The sequence below is a fragment of the Eptatretus burgeri genome, chromosome 3, assembly GCF_056783735.1.
Source record: "Eptatretus burgeri isolate ZD-2024b chromosome 3, Ebu_testis_v1, whole genome shotgun sequence".
In the NCBI taxonomy this organism is placed as follows: domain Eukaryota; kingdom Metazoa; phylum Chordata; class Myxini; order Myxiniformes; family Myxinidae; genus Eptatretus; species Eptatretus burgeri.
The window spans coordinates 77,553,572-77,571,098 of NC_140963.1; the positions used below are offsets into that span (position 1 = coordinate 77,553,572).

The following is a 17,527-nucleotide window of genomic DNA, read 5'->3' on the forward strand; positions in this document are numbered from 1 at the left end:
GCTCATGAAGAGGAAAAGAGGAAAACATAATTGATAGCTCGTGGCCATCGGCCTACGCACTAGACATCGAAGTGTCATAACCACACTAGACATCGAAGTATCAAGCCGCTGTCACACCTTGATGTTTTAGCAAGGGTAGGCCGACGTATGAAAAAGCAGAGGAAGCTGTGGTACGATTATCAAATAGCACGGTGTGGAACGAGTGTCGGAAACAATGGTTGACAGAATAGTTCAGAGGTAACGCACTCTCCTTTGAGCTGTTTTGTCTGGGGTACATTCCAACACGACTGAACTGCTGCTCTGGTGTTTCGCAGGCAGGGCACTGCACGAGCGAGTAAGCAGCCCTTCAGATGGGACTTAAAGCTGGAGTCCCTTCTGCCAGCAATTGCTGATATACGTTCAAGGTGTATTTCTTTAAAGTTGGCCATTGTGTACCAGCACCCTGAAAAAGTTCCAAATTATTTTTCTGATTACGCCTCCATGCTTACAGTTGAACAATGCAGCCACCTTCACCAGATACTCAGCAGACCCACTGCAAGATCAGGGACGAAAGTTGCTGCACTATCCGGAAATTGGCTACCAGAGGCAGCCAGCCCCATGAGGGAACTGGAACGAAGAGAGAGTATCAAAATGTATGGTGAGGTACAACTGTCAAAAGGACTTGTCATCACCTTCAACTTGATGAATTGATCATTGATGATTTGTCTGCTCACCATATTCCTGCCTTAAATCACACAAACCTTTCCGGAGCACAGCCAGAGTTCTCAAAAACGCGAGATATAATGAAAAATAATCTTACATGTATTGAAGGTCATGCAAGAGTATCAAAACAGGGGGACAAATGGTCGGCAGACATAATGAGGTGAAGGGAAAATAGTTGGGCAAAAATCATCTCGATGCATCACAGCACAAGAGGAAGAATAGTGGTTGAAAGTGGGAACAAAGCCCCGGTGGGTTTAGTGAAGCTCAGGGGTAGAAATGGGAGAGACCATGAGGTGGTGGTGAGCAGCAGACAAGAAGGCCTGGAGGGAAAAGCTCGAGACAACTGACTGGTGAACTTGAATGGAGGTGGATGTTAAGTTTACACTTGGAGAAAATAACATGAACAGGGTTTCTGGCAGAATGTATGTGAGCTTGGATGGTGGGAGAGGGGAGCATACATTTGAAGAAGAGAAGCTGGGGAAAGCAAAGGAAGACCAGAATGAAACCAGTAAAAAAAACGACTGCAAGACCACCAACCTACCTGTGTTGAGCAAGTAATCTCTGAAAATACTTCTCTTGTCATGACATGCCAATGACTTGTCGGGCTTTCAATTCCGCAGCCGAAAGGTGGGAAAGGTGGTAATCAGCTGCACCAATCCACAGTTGGAAGCCATATTCCCTGACAACTTGGATGAAGGCCTAGTACACTGTTATAACCAGAGAATTACATCGTGGTGTCAGCTTGGAGACATCATTTGCCCAAGGCAGGGTTCATCAGATCTGATTTCAAAGAGTTCTGGAAACGATACCACTCCCAGAGGCTAACTACAGAAATAAATTTGGAGATTTACCTGCCCGTCCTTAAGGAAGGACATCGTAAGAATATCTGTCTCTTAGTCACTAAAATAATTGTTCCAGATAGAGGAACAGTTGCTTATGTCTTGCGAGATCACCAGCAGATGACTACTGTGGCAGCCTGCCTGGTGGAGGGTTGAGGAACTATCCTGCACATGGAGTAGTCTGCAAATTGGTACAATGGATTTCCCAATCACAGAGAGATGTCAGTAATGTATAGCAAACCAGGATTGGTCCCAGAAGTATACATTGAGGGACTCCGGCCTCTCGTGGTAGAACATGGGAGAGAACACCATCCAAAGCAACACGCTGCTTATGAGCACACAAGGAATCTGGAAGGCAGTCCAGGAGAGAACCCTCAACGATTGACAATTTTGAAATCAGGCCAGGATGCCAAACAGAATCAAATGCACAGGTGAGATGTGTAGCGAGATGGCCCTGACATCCGGTTTAAACTCATACTGACCTCAAAGAAGAACCTCCAGGATTTGACCTCCCAATAAAAGCAATGGTGTACAGAGAGAGAGACGAGAGAGAGACGAGAGAGAGACGAGAGAGACACACGTACATGCACACGATGCTTTGTGGTGCAGCCTGTGGGATCTGAATGTCGAGCTTCCTTGGAATCCCTTGTGTTTATCTGTAGCAGAAGGTCGCATGGGAGTGGAACTAGGCCCTGCATTCTGTGAACATTTATCGTGACGGAGCGGATTTGATTCTGTCTCGTGTCATGGAAACGACCTTGGCATTTTGACCGTGTCTGCTGGGATCCACTTAGTTTATTCAAGTTTCTCAAACTCTTTCTAACATTGGCATCCATTAGCACGAGGTCCCCTGTTTGTATTTTGTGGATTTAAAACTTGATATTTGGGTTTATCTTTTTTATCACTCCCATCAGATTGTATTTGCATGCTCTTGTGAGGCACAGAGAGATGAGGCAGGTGCTGTCCGATGGGAAAGTGCGTTATTGCTTGGAAAGCGTGTCTTGGTGAGCTGAAACATCGAACATGCACTTCTCTCCGACCCTCCATTTAGCCCGACCCTCAAACTCAAACTACCCCGATCCCAAACATCCACTTACCCCGACTCTCAATGTCAACCTACCCCGACCCTCCCTTACCCCGACCCTCCACTTACCCCAACTCTTTCCACTTCCACAGACCCTTCCCCTTGCCTTGAGGCTCATTTGTTAGGTTGTAAAGAAGTTATTTAAAATTGTTGCTCTTCTGAAAAGCACTCTTTACTTGGCGTTGTTTTATCACAGTTGGTGAGGATATCATCTTGCACTTCAAATTGGGGTAGAGGGGTCGTGGTACTGGTGGGGTTAAAAGGGATGGAAGGGAGAGGTTGGTTAAAATTGAGGTAAGGAAGAGAGGGGAGGATGATGTGAGAGAGAAATATGAAGAGAATGTGGGACAAAGTGGGAGAGGGTAGAAAAAGAGGTGGAAGTGTCATAAGGGAGCACACGGTGGTTGGGCGGGAGTGAAAGGGGGCACATTGTTTCGGTATAATGGGGGGCACGTTGCTTCCATATAAAGGAGGGCACATTGCTTTGGAAGAAAGGAGGCAAAGAGTATTGCACATTGTTTTGGTATAAAGGGGGCACATTGTTTCGGTAGAATGGGGGACACTATTCGCTATTCTTAATGGAGGGGCCCATTGTTTCGGTATAATAAGGGGGGCATATTGTTTCGGTATAATGGGGGGCACGTTGTTTCGGAATAATAAGGGGGGCATATTGTTTAAGTATTGTGTTGAACACATTGTTTTGGTATAATTTGGGGGGCACACTTCGGTATTCGTAATGGAGGGCCACGTTTTTTTCGGTATAGTCAGGGAGCACATTCTTTTGGTATAAAAAGGGCAAAGCGGGTTGAACGGTGTTTTGGAACAAAGGCGGGCAAGTTGCCTCAGTAATAAAGGGGGATATGTTTCTTAACATGCGGAGATTCCTAACTTGTGGAGATTCTTCGAATGTGGAAATTCTCTCCACCATTTTAATATTGAGGAGATTCTTAAAATGTGAAGATTTTAACATGTGTAGATTCTTAAAATGCAGATGCTCTTTCCAGAAGTATTATCGTGTGGACATTCATAACCTTTGTAGCACATGACATGTGGTGTTCGTGATATTCGAAGATTTGATACGTGCGGAGATTTTTTATCATGTCGAGATTGTTAAAATATGGAAATTCTTAACTTTGAGAATCTTAAAATGTGGAAATCTTTAAAAGTATGGAGATTCTTAAAAAATGTGGAGATTCACTCCAGCGATATTGAAATGTGGGGATTATTAAAATGTGGATATTTAGTGATGCTAAAATGGGGGATTCTTAAAGTGTGGGGATTCTTAAAATGTGGAGGTTCACCAGTGTTAAAATATGGGGATTCTTAAAATGTGGAGATTCTCTCCAGCGATATTGAAATGTGGCGATTCTTAAAATGTGGAGATTCATAACATGTGGGGAATCCTAAAATGTGAAAATCCTTAAAGGGTGGAGAATCTTAAAATGTGGAGAGTCTATCCAAAAATATTGCAACGTGGGGATTCTTAAAATGTGGAGATTCATAACAAGTGGGGAATCTTAAATGTGGAAATCCTTATAGTTTAGAGATTCTTAAAATGTGGAGATTCATTAGATGTGTAGAATCTTAAAATGTGGAAATCCTTAAAGTGTGGAGATTCATAACATGTGGAGATTCATTACATGTGCAGAATCTTAAAATGTGGAGATTCTCTCCAGTGATATTGAAATGTGGAGATTCTTAAATTGTGGCAATTCATAACATGTGGAGAATCTTAAAATATGGAGATTCTCTCCAACAATATTGAAATGTGGAGATTCTTAAAATGTGGAGGTTCTTTCCAGTGATGTTAAAATGTGGGAATTCTTAAATGTGGAGATTCTCTCCAGCAATGTTGAAATGTGCAGATTCTCTCAAGTGATGTGAAAATGTGAAGGTTCTCTCCAGCAAGGTTAAAATGTCGATATTCTATTGAGTGATGTTTAAATTTGGAGATTCTCTTGAATAATGTTACAATGGGTAGATCATCTGCATCAATTTAAATGTGGAGATTCTTCACATATCGTAATTATTTAAATGTGAAGATCCTTAAAAAGTGGAGGTCATGAATAGGTGGAGATTCTTTCCAGAAGTCTTCCCATGTGGAGATTCATAACCTGTGGGGATGTATAACCTGGCTAGGCCATGATGTGTCGGGATTGTTAAAATGTGGCGATTCTTTAAATGTGGAGATCCATAATAGATGTAGATTCTTAACATGTAGAGATCATGATTTGCGAGGATTTGGGAAATGCGGGTGATTTGGGATATGCAGAGCTTAACACATGGAGATCATGATGTGTGGGGATTCAGGACATGCGGAGATTCATAACATGTGGAGAATCTTTAAATGTGAAGATTCTTCATATGTGGAGATTTGTGACTTGTGGGGATTCATGACATTGAGAGATTATATAAACGTAGATATATTTAACATGTGGAAAATCTTAAAATGAGGAAATCCTGAATGAGTGGAGACTCTGAAAATATGGAGATTTATAACATATTCTCAAAATGTGGAGATTCTCTCCAGCGATATTATAATGTGGGGATTCTCAAAAGTTGGAGATTCATAACATGGAGAATCTTTACAGGTGGAAATCCTTAAAGTGTGGAGATTCTCAAAATGTGAATAATCTCTCCAGCGATATTGAAATGGGAGGATTCTTAAAATGTGGAGATTCATAACATCTGGAGAATCTTAAAATGTGGAAATCCCTAAAGGCCTAAAGTGTGGAGATTATTAAAATGTGGAGATTCTCTCCAGCGCTGTTAAAATGTGGAGATTCTCTCCAGCGATGTTAAATTGTGGAAATTCTCTCCAGCGATGTTAAAATGTGGAATTCTCTCCAGCGATGTTAAATTGTGGAAATTCTCTCCAGCGATGTTAAAATGTGGAGATTCTCTCTAGCAATGTTAAATTGTGGAGATTCTCTCTAGCAATGTTAAATTGTGGAGATTCTCTCCAGCGATGTTAAAATGTGGAGATTCTCTCTACCTATGTTAAATTGTGGAGATTCTCTCCAGCGATGTTAAATTGTGTGGAGATTCTCTCTAGCGATGTGAAAATGTGGAGATTCTCTCTAGCGATGTTAAATTGTGGAGATTCTCTCCAGCGATGTTAAATTGTGGAAATTCTCTCTAGCGATGTTAAAATGTGGAGATTCTCTCTAGCGATGTTAAAATGTGGAGATTCTCTCTAGCGATGTTAAAATGTGGAGATTCTCTCTAGCGATGTTAAAATGTGGAGATTCTCTCCAGCGATGTTAAAATGTGGAGATTCTCTCCAGCGATGTTAAATTGTGTGGAGATTCTCTCCAGCGATGTTAAATTGTGTGGAGATTCTCTCCAGCGATGTTAAATTGTGTGGAGATTCTCTCCAGCGATGTTAAATTGTGTGGAGATTCTCTCTACCTATGTTAAATTGTGGATATTCTCTCCGGCGATGTTAAAATGTGGAGATTCTCTCCAGCGATGTTAAAATTGGTCAAGGCAGGGTTCATCTGATCTCCAGCGATGTTAAATTGTGGAGATTCTCTCCAGCGATGTTAAATTGTGGAGATTCTCTCCAGCGATGTTAAATTGTGGAGATTCTCTCCAGCGATGTTAAATTGTGGAGATTCTCTCTCACGATGTTAAAATGTGTAGATTCTCTCTGGCAATGTTAAAATGTGGAGATTCTCTCAAGCGATGTTAAAATGTGGAGATTCTCTCTCACGATGTTAAAATGTGTAGATTCTCTCTGGCAATGTTAAATTGTGGAGATTCTCTCTCACGATGTTAAAATGTGGAGATTCTCTCCAGTGATGTTAAATTGTGGAGATTCTCTCAAGCGATGTTAAAATGTGGAGATTCTCTCAAGCGATGTTAAAATGTGGAGATTCTCTCCAGCGATGTTAAATTGTGGAGATTCTCTCTCACGATGTTAAAATGTGGAGATTCTCTCAAGCGATGTTAAAATGTGGAGATTCTCTCCAGTGATAAATTGTGGAGATTCTCTCCAGTGATGTTATATTGTGGAGATTCTCTCAAGCGATGTTAAAATGTGGAGATTCTCTCCAGCGATGTTAAATTGTGGAGATTCTCCCTCACGATGTTAAAATGTGTAGATGCTCTCCAGCGATGTTAAAATGTGGAGATTCTCTCCAGCGATGTTAAATTGTGGAGATTCTCTCTCACGATGTTAAAATGTGGAGATTCTCTCAAGCGATGTTAAAATGTGGAAATTCTCTCCAGTGATGTTACATTGTGGAGATTCTCTCAAGCGATGTTAAAATGTGGAGATTCTCTCAAGCGATGTTAAATTGTGGAGATTCTCTCAAGCGATGTTAAATTGTGGAGATTCTCTCTCAGGATGTTAAAATGTGGAGATTCTCTCAAGCGATGTTAAATTGTGGAGATTCTCTCTCAGGATGTTAAAATGTGGAGATTCTCTCAAGCGATGTTAAAATGTGGAGATTCTCTCCAGTGATGTTAAATTGTGGAGATTCTCTCAAGCGATGTTAAAATGTGGAGATTCTCTCAAGCGATGTTAAAATGTGGAGATTCTCTCCAGCGATGTTAAATTGTGGAGATTCTCTCTCACGATGTTAAAATGTGTAGATTCTCTCCAGCGATGTTAAAATGTGGAGGTTCTCTCCAGCGATGTTAAAATTGGTCTAGGCAGGGTTCATCTGATCTCCAGCGATGTTAAATTGTGGAGATTCTCTCCAGTGATGTTAACATGTGGAGATTCTCTCCAGCGATGTTAAAATGTGGAGATTCTCTCCAGTGATGTTAAATTGTGGAGATTCTCTCTCACGATGTTAAAATGTGGAGATTCTCTCTCACGATGTTAAAATGTGGAGATTCTCTCTCACGATGTTAAAATGTGGAGATTCTCTCAAGCGATGTTAAAATGTGGAGATTCTCTCCAGTGATAAATTGTGGAGATTCTCTCAAGCGATGTTAACATGTGGAGATTCTCTCCAGCGATGTTAAAGTGTGGAGATTCTCTCAAGCGATGTTAAAATGTGGAGATTCTCTCCAGTGATAAATTGTGGAGATTCTCTCAAGCGATGTTAAAATGTGGAGATTCTCTCAAGCGATGTTAAATTGTGGAGATTCTCTCTCGCGATGTTAAAATGTGGAGATTCTCTCAAGCGATGTTAAAATGTGGAGATTCTCTCCAGTGATAAATTGTGGAGATTCTCTCAAGCGATGTTAAAATGTGGAGATTCTCTCTCGCGATGTTAAATTGTGGAGATTCTCTCTCGCGATGTTAAAATGTGGAGATTCTCTCAAGCGATGTTAAAATGTGGAGATTCTCTCCAGTGATGTTAAATTGTGGAGATTCTCTCAAGCGATGTTAAAATGTGGAGATTCTCTCAAGCGATGTTAAAATGTGGAGATTCTCTCCAGCGATGTTAAATTGTGGAGATTCTCTCTCACGATGTTAAAATGTGGAGATTCTCTCAAGCGGTTAAAATGTGGAGATTCTCTCAAGCGATGTTAAAATGTGGAGATTCTCTCCAGTGATAAATTGTGGAGATTCTCTCCAGTGATGTTATATTGTGGAGATTCTCTCAAGCGATGTTAAAATGTGGAGATTCTCTCAAGCGATGTTAAAATGTGGAGATTCTCTCCAGTGATGTTAAATTGTGGAGATTCTCTCAAGCGATGTTAAAATGTGGAGATTCTCTCAAGTGATGTTAAAATGTGGAGATTCTCTCCAGCGATGTTAAAATGTGGAGATTCTCTCAAGCGATGTTAAAATGTGGAGATTCTCTCCAGTGATGTTAAATTGTGGAGATTCTCTCAAGCGATGTTAAAATGTGGAGATTCTCTCCAGCGATGTTAAATTGTGGAGATTCTCTCTCTTCTTCTTCTTCTTCTTCTTTCGGCTGCTCCCGTTAGGGGTCGCCACAGCGGATCATCCATATGATCCGCATAGTGATTTGGCACATGTTTTACGCCGGATGCCCTTCCTGACGCAACCCTGGTCACCTCTTACGACACAGGGATATAAATGGAGATTCTCTCTCACGATGTTAAAATGTGGAGATTCTCTCCAGTGATGTTAAAATGTGGAGATTCTCTCAAGCGATGTTAAAATGTGGAGATTCTCTCCAGTCATGTTAAATTGTGGAGATTCTCTCAAGCGATGTTAAAATGTGGAGATTCTCTCCAGTGATGTTAATATATGGGTATTCTTAACATGTGGATACTCTTTCAATATATGTTAGCATGTGGAGATTCTCTCAAGTGATATTAAAATGTGGAGATTCTCTCCAGCGATGTTAAAATGTGGAGATTCTCTCCAGTGATAAATTGTGGAGATTCTCTCAAGCGATGTTAAAATGTGGAGATTCTCTCTCGCGATGTTAAATTGTGGAGATTCTCTCAAGCGATGTTAAAATGTGGAGATTCTCTCAAGTGATGTTAAAATGTGGAGATTCTCTCCAGCGATGTTAAAATGTGGAGATTCTCTCCAGCGATGTTAAAATGTGGAGATTCTCTCCAGTCATGTTAAATTGTGGAGATTCTCTCAAGTCATGTTAAATTGTGGAGATTCTCTCAAGCGATGTTAAAATGTGGAGATTCTCTCCAGTGATGTTAATATATGGGTATTCTTAACATGTGGATACTCTTTCAATATATGTTAGCATGTGGAGATTCTCTCAAGTGATATTAAAATGTGGAGATTCTCTCCAGCGATGTTAAAATGTGGAGATTCTCTCTCGCGATGTTAAAATGTGGAGATTCTCTCAAGCGATGTTAAAATGTGGAGATTCTCTCCAGTGATAAATTGTGGAGATTCTCTCAAGCGATGTTAAAATGTGGAGATTCTCTCTCGCGATGTTAAATTGTGGAGATTCTCTCTCGCGATGTTAAAATGTGGAGATTCTCTCAAGCGATGTTAAAATGTGGAGATTCTCTCCAGTGATGTTAAATTGTGGAGATTCTCTCAAGCGATGTTAAAATGTGGAGATTCTCTCAAGCGATGTTAAAATGTGGAGATTCTCTCCAGCGATGTTAAATTGTGGAGATTCTCTCTCACGATGTTAAAATGTGGAGATTCTCTCAAGCGATGTTAAAATGTGGAGATTCTCTCAAGCGATGTTAAAATGTGGAGATTCTCTCCAGTGATAAATTGTGGAGATTCTCTCCAGTGATGTTATATTGTGGAGATTCTCTCAAGCGATGTTAAAATGTGGAGATTCTCTCAAGCGATGTTAAAATGTGGAGATTCTCTCCAGTGATGTTAAATTGTGGAGATTCTCTCTCACGATGTTAAAATGTGGAGATTCTCTCAAGTGATGTTAAAATGTGGAGATTCTCTCCAGCGATGTTAAAATGTGGAGATTCTCTCAAGCGATGTTAAAATGTGGAGATTCTCTCCAGTGATGTTAAATTGTGGAGATTCTCTCAAGCGATGTTAAAATGTGGAGATTCTCTCCAGCGATGTTAAATTGTGGAGATTCTCTCTCTTCTTCTTCTTCTTCTTTCGGCTGCTCCCGTTAGGGGTCGCCACAGCGGATCATCCATATGATCCGCATAGTGATTTGGCACATGTTTTACGCCGGATGCCCTTCCTGACGCAACCCTGGTCACCTCTTACGACACAGGGATATAAATGGAGATTCTCTCTCACGATGTTAAAATGTGGAGATTCTCTCCAGTGATGTTAAAATGTGGAGATTCTCTCAAGCGATGTTAAAATGTGGAGATTCTCTCCAGTCATGTTAAATTGTGGAGATTCTCTCAAGCGATGTTAAAATGTGGAGATTCTCTCCAGTGATGTTAATATATGGGTATTCTTAACATGTGGATACTCTTTCAATATATGTTAGCATGTGGAGATTCTCTCAAGTGATATTAAAATGTGGAGATTCTCTCCAGCGATGTTAAAATGTGGAGATTCTCTCCAGCGATGTTAAAATGTGGAGATTCTCTCAAGTCATGTTAAATTGTGGAGATTCTCTCAAGCGATGTTAAAATGTGGAGATTCTCTCCAGTGATGTTAATATATGGGTATTCTTAACATGTGGATACTCTTTCAATATATGTTAGCATGTGGAGATTCTCTCAAGTGATATTAAAATGTGGAGATTCTCTCCAGCGATGTTAAAATGTGGAGATTCTCTCAAGCGATGTTAAAATGTGGAGATTCTCTCAAGCGATGTTAAAATGTGGAGATTCTCTCCAGTGATGTTAAGTTGTGGAGATTCTCTCAAGCGATGTTAAAATGTGGAGATTCTCTCCAGTGATGTTAATATATGGGTATTCTTAACATGTGGATATTCTTTCAATATATGTTAGCATGTGGAGATTCTCAAGTGATATTAAAATGTGGAGATTCTCTCCAGCGATGTTAAAATGTGGAGATTCTCTCAAGCGATGTTAAAATGTGGAGATTCTCTTAAGCGATGTTAAAATGTGGAGATTCTCTCAAGCGATGTTAAAATGTGGAGATTCTCTCCAGTGATGTTAAATTGTGGAGATTCTCTCAAGCGATGTTAAAATGTGGAGATTCTCTCCAGCGATGTTAAAATGTGGAGATTCTCTCCAGCGATGTTAAAATGTGGAGATTCTCTCAAGCGATGTTAAAATATGGAGATTCTCTCAAGCGATGTTCATTTATGGGTATTCTTAACATGTGGATATTCTTTCAATATATGTTAGCATGTGGAGATTCTCTCAAGTGATATTAAAATGTGGATATTCTTTGTTGAAACATTATGTTGAGGTTCTCTCCAACAAATTGAAAATGTGGAGATTTTTGTGAGCAATGTTGTGACAATCACCCCACCGCCATACCCTTTGTTCGTCTTTAAACCTGCTGTCCATTCTCATTTAGCTCCACAATGAGTCTCGAGCCTTGTATATAATAAATGCAATGATGTCTGAGGTTTGCTGATCATGCCTCGTTGATGAAAACGTATTCTTGGGTTGGTGTTACTCCCCTCTCGTATTAACACTCGTATGACATGGTGCCATAAAAAATCCTGTCTTTGACGCTGTTGAGGGGTGTCCATGGGCATATATACCTGGTGTTGGCTTTATGGTTATGGTGGTGGCTTGGGATCCTCGGGTCCTGAGTTCAAATCCCACTCAGCTGTTGAATTAATAGCAGGTGGGGTTAACTCGGCCTGTCATCCTTTCAAGGTCAGCAAAATGAGTGCCAGCATGCTGGTATCCTGTGTCGGAGTGGTGACCTGTCCAGGATTGTGCCCAATAGCCAAGGAGACTGCTTAGGCAGCACCAACGCTCTGCACAGAGTATGGTCCCAATGGATGGATGGGCATATGCATTGCTTCAGTACTCTTTGTACATTGGATATTGCACACTGAAGTTGAAGTGTTATCTTGCATGATGTTTCACCTGACTGCCTTTATTATTTATTTGTTTGGGAAGTAATTTGTCTGATGAATGACTTGTGTATACAAGGAAATTTTATACACCATGGAATGTGCTCAAGCCATAATGATAAAAGAAGGGGGAGTTAAATATTTGGTACAAACGTATGGACAAGTAAATATCTGCGTGCAGGAATGGCTTTCTTTAAATGAGGAGCATGAGAATGTGGGGGTATAAAACATATGTGCATTGATTGCTTTTTAAATGCCAAGTGTTTTACAAACAAGAATATATATATATATATATATATATATATATATATATATATATATATATATATATATATATATATATATATATATATATATCAGAATGCTTGACAGGTTCTCCGGTTGATCAGATTGATTTATGATTGAGTGGCATCACAGTGATAATGTTCAGGTGGTGCGGCATTGACAGAAACAGCAGATCTTGTACCTCTGCCCCCTTAACTATAAGAACACTCTCCCTCCCCTTCCCCTTCCCGACCTCTCCCCCGTCAAATCTCCTCTTTTTCACAGTAAATAGACCTGCCTTGTTTATCCACTCATTATTATCAAGTTATTTGTGGTTGGATTCAAAAGATGATGGTTTACCTTGAGGTTGCGGTGTAGAGTATGGAGAAGGTCATGCTGGTGTTGGGTGGGATTTGTCAGTCGGTTTGTTGTTTACAGTTTGAGACAGTGTAAATCAAGATAATGTGTTCCAAGTGCCTCAGAGGTTTAACAAGCCCACTTGTTCAACCTGGCAGGATGTCAAAGCACAAAGGCATTTGTGAGACTCTGGAGCTCGGAGAGTACAGTGCAGGCACAATACGGCACAGTTTATAACAGTGTCATGTGAACTCGCTAATTCAGGATTGATTCCCATGAATGCTGTCCAGCACCAACTCCCACACCTTAATTGGGTGCTGCAAGCTGAGTCTTCAAGAAGTTTAGAGGCGAGAAATGTCACTTTGGGAAGTTGCTTGTCACAGGTTGAGATACCTGCCATTGTTGCTGTATTTTTTTAAGTTAAATTTTATAAATAGAGTCGACACTAAGATAAAACATAATGACACAGAATGAATGGGTTACAAACAAGGAGAAGCTAATAGGGAACCTGTGGACCGACCTATTAAACAGTGGGAGAGCAGAAGGCCCTGTGCTTTCTTATTGTGCCTTCTTATACTCGATCTTATTGGCTTTCAAAAAAAAATGATGGGGGCTTCTTATCAACTGGAGATTATCCATTGATTTTCAGTGTATTGGACTCCACAGCATCCAAGAGTGAGATGGAATTTGGGAGTACAGGCCCATAAGTGAGAGTATCCATGAGTGAAAGAGGAGATGCAGCAGCACTCTCCCTTTGGGAGAGAAATTTATAATCTGGAAGGATTTCAGAGGAGTCGAGGAATGACTTTGCCCAATGGATAATGACTATTCTGCAGTTTGCTTTTGAAGCTGATTTGTAAACCTGATCTGCCCATTGGAGTTCTTGGTTGAAAGTGAGGCATAGACAGGAAAGTGAGGCATGAAACAGTGAAATTCTTTCCAAGGTTGATCAAACCACGTAACAAGGCTGGCCTCCAAAGCCAGCCACAGAGCGGGCATCCTCTGTCAATCTATGTCTTTCCTTGGGAAAATTTGAGATACTCGGTCTACAAGGCCTTTGTCAATAGCTCAATGGAGTACTGCTCTCTGCTCTGGAGCTCCAGCATCACATACATGTCTCCTGGATTCTATGGAATATAAATCTCTCAGAATTATTGGAATCTCCCATGATATGGCTGAAGCACAAGGGCTGTTACACAGGCAGGTCGGTGGTCTCTGTTTTCTACCTTATATTCTCCAACATTGCTTCCTCTGCCCTTTCAGTCATCTGACCCTCCCCAGCAACTCCAGGATGCATGCGTTCTAGTAACCCTCTCCTGGTTAAACTTCCAAAATCTAAGCTTACTCCACACCTCAACTCTTATGTCTCGCTTCTCCCGAATATGGAACCACCTTCCAGAGGCTGTTCTGTCGCACTCTTCCCTCCAGGGATTCAAGCAGGCAGTGAACCACCACCTCATATCATCCCCCATCCTGATCCATGATCTTTATTACGCCCATGAACACTTCTGAATCCATTCCTCTTATATGCTGATTTTGGTGGGTTTTTTTTTTTTCTCTCTCTCTCTCTCCTCTCTCTCCCCTCTCTCTCCCCTCTCTCTCCCCTCTCTCTCCCCTCTCTCTCCCCTCTCTCTCCCTCTCTCTCCCCTCTCTCTCCCCTCTCTCTCCCTCTCTCTCTCCCTCTCTCTCTCCCTCTCTCTCTCCCTCTCTCTCTCTCTCTCTCTCCCTCTCTCTCTCCCTCTCTCTCTCCCTCTCTCTCTCCCTCTCTCTCTCCCTCTCTCTCTCTCTCTCTCTCTCTCTCTCTCTCTCTCTCTCTCTCTCTCTCTCTCTCTCTCTGCTGTTTGTTTATCTCCTCTCCGTTTGTGCCCAATTGTTGCCCTGCTATCCACTGTCGATTTAACCTTGGGGTCATTCCATGTCAAATCATCAAAGAATCTACTGTCATCTCTCAGATTTTTGTAAAACTTTGGGAACCAATTGGGACCCATGAAAAACGGCAAGAACTCAAATATTTTTGCTAACAGCCTCTTAATTAGTAAGATACAGACTAACGAACTCTGGACTAATTAGCATGACGTCGCTAATTCAAATGGCCATATCTCTAAAAGTATAACACCTAGAGAGCTGGTTTTGGTGTCATTTTAAAGGTATTTTCATGCCCTATGAATTTGTCTGGGCAACATTTTCCTACCTCCAACCACAAAAAAGTTATCACAAAATATAAACTTCAATCGTGAATCCCCAAAAAAAAAAAATCCCCAAGAAGCTTCCACATAAATTTTGTGATGGGCACTCCAATAGTTTCTGAGATATGAGCAATAATGTACATGTACGTATGGCATATAGGTTCGAAAATCAGCATTTGTAATGTATTATACAATCATTCTAACCTTGCCATGACAGGGAACACAGCGAACGACTATCAATTGCTTTGAAGTATCATATACTTTCATTTTCAACTGGGCCTGAGGGGAAGAAACAAGTGCTGCTGTTGCTGCATTGAAGAGGAAATTGAAAGCCTAAGTCAGGTTAGTGAACACTGTGTACTTGAACTCACTTATTGATTGTATAATACATTACAAATGATGATTTTCGAACCTATATGCCATACGTACATGTACATTATTGCTCATATCTCAGAAACGATTGGAGTGCCCATCACAAAATTTATGTGGAAGCTTCTTGACATCATAAGGTACCTCTGGGATGAATTTGAGGAAATTTGAAGGATACATTTTTTGGGGATTCACGATTGAAGTTTATATTTTGTGATAACTTTTTTGTGGTTGAGGTAGGAAAATGTTGCCCAGACAAATTCATAGGGCATGAAAATACCTTTAAAATGACACCAAAACCAGCTCTCTAGGTGTTATACTTTTAGAGATATGGCCATTTGAATTCGCGACGTCGTGCTAATTAGTCCAAAGTTCGTTAGTCTGTATCTCACTAATTAAGAGGCTGTTAGCAAAAATATTTGAGTTCTTGCTGTTTTTCATGGGTCCCAATTGGTTCCCAAAGTTTTACAAAAATCTGAGAGATGACGGCAGATTCTTTGATGATTTGACATGGAATGACCCCTTGCTCTTTCATGAGCCTCTCTGTTGCAGAAAAAAAATGGATTGGAGAATTGGCATGAAGGTTTATATTAGGATGTGAGTTGGATTTTAGTTCATGTTCAAGGTGTCTGCCTAATTTATTCTTTCCTGAGGGCAGGTTAAATGGATACAGATACTTTCAAAAAATAGCACTGGAGTAAATGCAGTTTTGCATGCAACAGTCTACTGATAGAGCAGGTAAGAAAAGCTTTCAGAAAAAGATAAGAAAGAAAATCACAAGAAAGAAAGTTCTGACGAGCAAAAAATATATATTATTGCCGGCAATTCAGTGCTTACAGAAACGACATAAAAAGCATGTAGAAGGTAATAAATAATGTGCTGTGTATTAAAAAAAGATATGCTCTATTCAGGAAATAAATTGTAATGGTATTTGTACCCAAGACCCTGTTGAAGTTGCCAAAAATTTTAACACGCACTTTAAACACTGGCCTAAACCTTGCTCAAAATATTCCTGATATTGATTAACAGTTCCATCATTTCTTGAAAGCTCCAAATGCAAACTCATTATTTCTTGTTACAATACATGAAACAGAAATAATCAATACTGTAAACAATCTGAAGATTAAGAATAGTGCTGGTTATGATGGTATTAAGAATCTCCTTTTGAAAAATGTTGTGATGGAGATTGCCATGCCCTTAACACACATTATTAATCCATCTCTAGTCAATGGCACCATACCTGCTCAGGTGGAAATGACTCAGTCATGACGATATTTTAAAAAGGCAATCGAAAAGAATTGGGAAATTATCGGCTGATATCTTTATTAACAAACTTATGAAAAATCTTGGAAAAAAATTGTCTTTGCTCGTCCCAAAAAATTCCTATATAATTGTAGCATTTTTTTTGCAACTCACAATTTGGTTTCTGTGAGAAACCCACGACAACCCATGCCACACTGTTATTCATTAATAAAGTAGCCCGAGCTCCAGACAATTTATCACACACTATTGGTATTTTCCTGAATTTCTCCAAGGCCTTTGATACGATTAATCATGACTGTATTTTGTATAAATTGTCACACTATGGTATCAGGGGAAAGGCCTTGGAGTGGTTTAGGAATTATCTGACAGATAGAAAACAGTTTGTATATGTTAACAACACACAATCTAACATGAAGTCAGTTACCTGTAGGGTACCCTAAGGCTCCCTTCTTGGCCCACTCCCTTTTACTTTGTACATTAATAATTTCCAAAAGTCATCCTATGTCTCGTCATTTATATTGTTCACTGACGATTCAAATATTTTATTATCACACCGAGACTCCATATCCTTCTTAATGTCGTAAATATTTAATCAAAGCTTCGTAATGATTGGATACGTGCAAATAAACTTTCTCTTAATATAGACAAAAACTAATGACGTTATTTTGCAATTAAATTACAGAGCTTCCTGGACATATTAGTATTAACGATGTACACCCCGAGAGAGTTGACTCGACTACATTTCTTGGATTGTTCATTGATCATAATTTATCATGGGAAGTACATCCTGACTATCTGCATAAATTGCTCTCACGAAATGTTGCCATTATAAATTAAAGGGATTTTTTTTCCCACTCCATTTATTACTTGTCTTATTTTTCTACCCTTGTCTTACATTACTTAAACTATGGAATTTTAGCCAGGGGAAATGCACCAAATATTCAGATGGAGATAATTTTATTGATTCAAAAACGATCACTTGGGATTATTAATAATACTGCTTTTCACTCTCACACTGAAGTGTTATTTCTCAGAAATAAGATTCTAAAAGTTCATGATTTGTACTATCTTAATTTAGGTATACTCATGTTTCAACTTAATACTGATAATAATAAT

The 17,527-nt window shown here is 40.0% G+C and overlaps 1 protein-coding gene across 6 annotated transcripts in view; it reads left to right on the plus strand.

Moving 5' to 3' along the window:
* Positions 1–17,527, plus strand: part of LOC147030239 (uncharacterized) — a 150,325-nt gene that overhangs the window by 74,016 nt on the left and 58,782 nt on the right. The window contains exon 2 of one of the 6 annotated variants that reach the window (XM_085874097.1): positions 14,997–15,121. The exons of the other annotated variants lie outside the window; for them this stretch is intronic. The gene's annotated coding sequence lies outside the window, so the exon portion shown is untranslated. The remainder of the gene's footprint in view (positions 1–14,996; positions 15,122–17,527) is intronic. 6 annotated transcript variants of the gene reach the window in all.